At 36.1% G+C, this 6,000-nt stretch overlaps 1 long non-coding RNA gene across 1 annotated transcript in view; it reads right to left on the bottom strand.

The window, feature by feature from the left end:
• LOC106902727 overlaps window positions 1-6,000 on the bottom strand; it is a 367,986-nt gene that overhangs the window by 259,368 nt on the left and 102,618 nt on the right. The gene's annotated exons all lie outside the window — the stretch shown is intronic.

Here is a 6,000-nt window from a genome sequence, read left to right as displayed (position 1 = left end):
AATTTCCCCCCCTGTTTGGTGTTTGTTTTTTTTTTTTTTTTTTTTTTTTTTTTTTTTTTTTTTTTTTTTTTTTTTTTTTTTTTTACTTTCATAGGGGTACATTTAGGCCAATTTTGAAAGAAAATCTGCTGTAAAACTATTAGTTACATTACCGACCTGCCTCAGAAACACAACAGAGGACTGGCTTCCCATATCATGAAGTGATGAAGATGGTGCACCAAGTACCCACACCGAACACATCTGTGATTCTGTTCCTACTTTCTGATCTCAGTTTCAGGCATAATATATGAACCTCTGTCAATGTAAAGGGGGAGCCCCACACACACATGCTCTTAAAGGGAATGGTTAAAATGAAACCTCTGCTTGAGCATTTCACTGGATCACATCCAAATCAAGCCCCAATTCTTTTTGTTTTGACAGTTTTGTAATGTAAAATAGAAAACACATACAGTAGAAATACAATCAAAGTCCTTGCTACTTGAGTATCTAGAAGTCTTTCCTGTTTATAAATAGTGAAAACGTATGTTTATGTAAAGGGAAACACTGATTTACTAGAACTGATTGCTTCACAGTGTAATTACTTTTCAACTGGCTGTTCCAAATTAAGATGTCATTGATGGCTTTTTGTGATATATTTCATTTTAAGCAAATTTATTCTATAATAGAGCACATCATAATGGAAAGCAGAGTTCCCACTCTTCCCTCCTCTTTGTAGCCTGATATCTTGACAAGTAAATTAAATTTAGCAGTTAAAATGCTTCCATTAGTAATTTTATTAAGTTAATTAAGGAATCTCTCTTTCTGAATTTTAACTATGTTCATTTCAGAACAACCTTTTTTTTTTTAATTCCATATATTTAGTAACCATGATGGTTTCTAGGACAAACAACTACCTACACAACATTCTTCAGATTATGACAGACTTCACTAAGGAAAAAAACCTGAAGTATTTTTATAATCCAATACCTTAATTCATCTCCAAATTCATTTCTTCACAAAAAAAATAAGATTCGCCTACTCAAATATAAGGAAAATGTTTGCTATGAACAATTCCAAAATCTACAAGCCACAGCAGAAATAACACATCTAGAACATTTAAAATAGGTAAAGATGTCTAAACCAGTATCAATAAAATGAAAATTAGCTGAACCATCACCTGTTGCTTAATCCAAATTCATAACTCCTGTTTCACAGAAAGTCTATGTTTTACAAATAGCACGTTACCTTTCATTTACCTTTTACATCTTACAACACAGACAAAGCACAGATATAACCAAAAATTATATTATTTTATATCCCTTCTCCCCAAAACATGGTGCTATGAGAAATCTCCTGAGACTTTTCAATTGCCTCCAAAGCAAAGAAGTCTGGGTAATTTATATCCAAACTAAATTCATAAATTGTAAACATGAAGTAGTAAAGTGCTTTATTTTTTTTTTTTTTTCAGACACCACCACTGCAATATGCAAGAAGCCTCTTGTAACATTTTCGGATAGTAAAAAAAAAAAATCTAATTTATTTCCTCACCTAAAGGAAGGGGATTTTTCAATAAATAGTCAAACATTTAATTTGCCCCAGGACTAGGGCCAAACTAATGATAATGTCCACTTGACATTCCATGGTCTGCTGAAAAGAAGTGTCTACAAAAAGTAAAATATGATTATTTAAACCCAAACACTAACCACAAGGAAGGCTGACATTCATTGTATATGACAAGGCCACCCAGGGGCACGGCTCAGCACGGGCAGATTAACATGTACAGATGTAATAGTGCTCCCTATCACAGCTAAACATGCATAAGTATAAGGAAGAAACAACAACTGTGAATTATTTGCTGTATAAAAGATCAGCTGATACAGGTATGGGGGAAAAAAAAAAAATCTCAAGATGGCAATATCAAAATGGAGAGAAATGCTCCAGGACTGATTGATCCAACCTGATCTTAATAAAGGTCAGGCAACACCTGCAGACAGCCCCCGATGTACTAATGGACAGAGAAAGCTTGGGAGAAGTATGGTTTAAGAGTATAGGGGGGAAAGAAAAAGTCACTTAGATGAAGCAACTGTATAAGGGTCACATAACAAATTAATTATTCAACTGTGAACTACTTCTTTACTATAGGACTGGCCAAGCTGTAGCACACAAGCGGTTCAATCCAGCTCCCACTCCAGGACAGTGTGGGCTGCCACGGGCTGCTCTTCTCTGAATCCCTGGCTATCAGCAGCAGGGCTGCACTCAGTCCCCCAAAAGCTGCTGCTGAACAAATGCCAGGACTTACCCTTCCTACAAGTCTCTCCAGTAACACACGTACGCACTCCCAGCCACAAAACGTTGTTACAGGAACCGTTAAGTCAGCACAGCTCTTATTCTGATCTTCTGGATCTATATAGCTTCTCTCCAACTTCTCTCCTCCTGAATGTTCCTCACAAGAACTTTCCAGCACAAAGATGATGTGACAGGCAAGAAAGAGGTACGCTGGGCCAAGGACGAAGTAGAATTGAAAGTCTAAATTACTGCAACACGTATTGTCTCTATTGTCTCACAGTTGGCCTGCAGATAAAAGTAGTCATAAAGATGACTGTTTAAAATCATATTTATACTGTACTGGTGGAAAACTGCCTATCGAGATGCTGATCCCACTTCATAACACAGTTCCAAAAGCATTAGGTGCCTTTTGCCAAATTTTTTGGCTGAAAGATGGGAATGAGGTCAAAATATGGCAGAATTTCTCTACAAAAAAGAGCAAACACAGAGAGACTGTGGTTTTTTTCATTAGCAATGGTCATAGACCTTTGGATGAAACTTTTCCCAGCATAAATGACGTTTTGTTATAAAATTTGTACCTTATAATTTATTTTTGTGGAAATAGAAAAGCCTCAGACAAATACGCCATTGAGAAAAGACAAACAAAGTTCATCAGTTTGAATAAAAATCCTTTGTTTCATATTTATAAATCAAAAGATTTGTGGTTTTTTGCCCTGTAATTAAAAAGCTGACACACTGCATTTAGAGCAAGATTTCAGTCATGGAATAAGAAACGAATAAAGCCAGAAAACACATGAAGTTTTTAAGTCTGTTTTTCCTGTATCAAAGCAAAGTTAAGTATAGCTATTATATCATTCTTGATGTATCATTGGCATAAAAAAAAAAAAAAGAAAGAAACAAGAAAATCCCCTACCCACATCCCCAGTGGTGGAAACTCCACATTTCACTGGGAAGACACTGGAGTGCTTCAGTACCCCTGGCACTCCAGACTGCTCAGGCACCCAATGTGAATACTTGCTGCAAAGGGTTTCTAATTTGTCCTTCCCCAAGCTCTGGCCATGGAAGGCACGTTGTTCCATTCTTCTGTACAATAGAAATATTGAAGGAGGAAATAACAAACAATCCCCTTTTCATATGATGAAGTTTTCTACTTTTTAAGGGGGGAAAGGGTGATTGTGTTTCCATTTCAAAGAAGGGAAGTGTTGAAAAGAAACTTTATGCAGTGGATAAAATCCTTAACACTTCTTTTTTTTAAATAACTGTTTCTAATGCTTAGACACATATACAAGCTTGCAAAACCAACCAACCAACCTTCTCATCCCCAAGATTTAAAATTAGTTCATTACCTTCTGAATCTTAAAATTCTGAATTGATTTACAAGTAACACTGATCAAGATACGATACACAAGTTCTCAATTCATTTGACCTGAAACCTAAACTCTATTTTTACAGGTAGAAAAATAACAAAACAAACAAGATTAAATAGTCTCCACAAAGCGATTTCAAAAGCAGACTGGACTGTGACTTCTCTTGTTTGCATTCACTACACCATCATTTTAGAAATATTCTGTACCTGCATTTGAAACAGCTGAGCAAAGCTTCCAGAACCGATGTTATAGGCACAAAGATTTTTTTGAGGAAAAAAATAAAAATACTTGGAAAAAAAATCTAGAACACACAGAGTGCTAATTTTCCCCATTTTTAATCATCTTTTTCACTTTCTGGTAGCTCACCTGAGCAAAATACCTTTGTAACATGTCACTTTGTTAAAAAGTAAGGGACCACACGAGACAAGTTAAAGTCAGCTTCCCATTAGGCTCATAAGATCTGTGAGTAGGATATTAAGCCACAAACAGAGGGATCCAGATTTTTTATCTTTACATGGAGAATAGCAACTTGCCAAACATTATCTCAAACAGGAGGAAAAAGCAGATATGTACAAGCACTTTATGGGATTAAATGCTTCAGACTCTCCTATTTGTATTTCCAGATTTGGGTCAAAAAAGTGGTGCCTCGAACTGTGTGTCTCTACTTCTACCTGCAGTCATCCACAAGTGTTAATCTATCAAGTGATATTAAGAACAACAGACTCTCCAAGTAACCCACTCTCCCTGCATTTAGTCAACCACAAAGTCTGGCAGTGTTCAACCTAAACAAATGTAGTATCTTTCCTGAAAATGTCTTGCTACGTCTGTATTTCCTTCAACAAATCCAGCTATTAAAGACTACGTGAGCAAATAAAACAAATCCTGCTGAAAGCAGTCATCATTCTAACTTCTGTTCTCTACTGCAGAAGAGAAAGCCATTTGTCAAATAATGAAAAAAAGAGAAAACCCAACAAAAATCCCACAACACAGAAACATAAAGCTGGAAAGGTTCATGAGAGGTCGAAGAGTCCATCCCTGGGCACCAAGACAAGTTAAGGTATATTTGCATGGTTTCTAAACAGGTGGTTTTCCATCCTGTTATTTAACACCTCTAATTGCAAGGTCATACAATCACTCTCAGCAGCCTATTCCCACAGCTAGAAAGTTTACATCTGTACAAAGAAAAGCCAGCCTTGCTAATAATCAAGTCAGTTTATTCTCATTCAACACTCGATGAATATAGAGAAGAACGATTGTCTCATAACCTTTTATATTTTAAGACCATTCAAGTGTCTCTCCCAAACTACTTCCTTCTAAACTAAACACACACAATTATTTTGACCAAGAAATTTTCTACTTTTGACATAACTTGCTAAGAAGGTCCACAATTTTCGTTTCTATCTGTACTATATCTTCCATGATTCACCTCAGAAGAGTCAGAAAGCATCATTTTTGCCCACAATTTGCAGTTTGAAAAGTTATACTGAGTTAAGACTTAGAGTCAGGCCAGTCCCCCTTTCTCCTCCTCACACACAACATGGCAATTTTCTCACTTTCATAGATTCCATCAGCTATAGGCTTTAAAGTAGGAATACCAGACTTCCCTCCCCAGTCTTACAGGACCTCTATAACATATGGCATTGTCTCATCCAAAAAGCAACATTTGGCAATTTGTACAAAAGTGAAGAGAGATGAGCTTAGGTAAGGGTTTGTTCTTCCAAGACTCAATCTGACACACAATTTTAATGCTTGCTGGACAAGGGTAAGAGCTAAAATATATACACACTTTCTTCTACAGCAACAGAATATATGCTTAACCCTACAGTGCTGAATCACTCATCCATACCTCAGAATTCCTATTTTGGGCACTCCCCAGTCCAAACACTAAGACACACACAACTTCTCCTAAGGCTGAAAACTAAAATATTATCCTTAGTTGGCTAGGGAAATACAGAACTCCTTTTCTCCTTAGCATTAAGTAATCTTTTAATGTCTTACCAATATAAAAGGCATGCTTTTTCTTATATTTGTTTCATTCATTGAAAATACATATATTTAACTCAATGGCTTTTAGTGATGTGCATTTAATTTACAAAGCAAAAAAAACCATACAAAACCAGTATGACTCTTTCAATAACATACACCATACAGTGTAACAAATAATCTTGTAAAATTTACACATCAGATACAAACTTACTGTTGGAAGAAAGCCTCTGTATTCTCCACGCACGTTGCTCCATTAGGGTTAGACAAAGGACTCCCCTTGCCCATAAGAAGTCACTCAAGACTAGCTCAAGCCAACTGAGGGAAATCTGAAAATCAAATCTAGCCTTCTATAATTTGATTTGTAGAAAATTGAGGAACAAAG

Source organism: Calidris pugnax, unplaced genomic scaffold, assembly GCF_001431845.1.
Source record: "Calidris pugnax isolate Ruff unplaced genomic scaffold, ASM143184v1 scaffold31, whole genome shotgun sequence".
Classification (NCBI taxonomy): Eukaryota; Metazoa; Chordata; class Aves; order Charadriiformes; family Scolopacidae; genus Calidris; species Calidris pugnax.
Note: the sequence above shows the minus strand (reverse complement) of the source record. Positions and strands in the feature narration are given on the sequence as shown.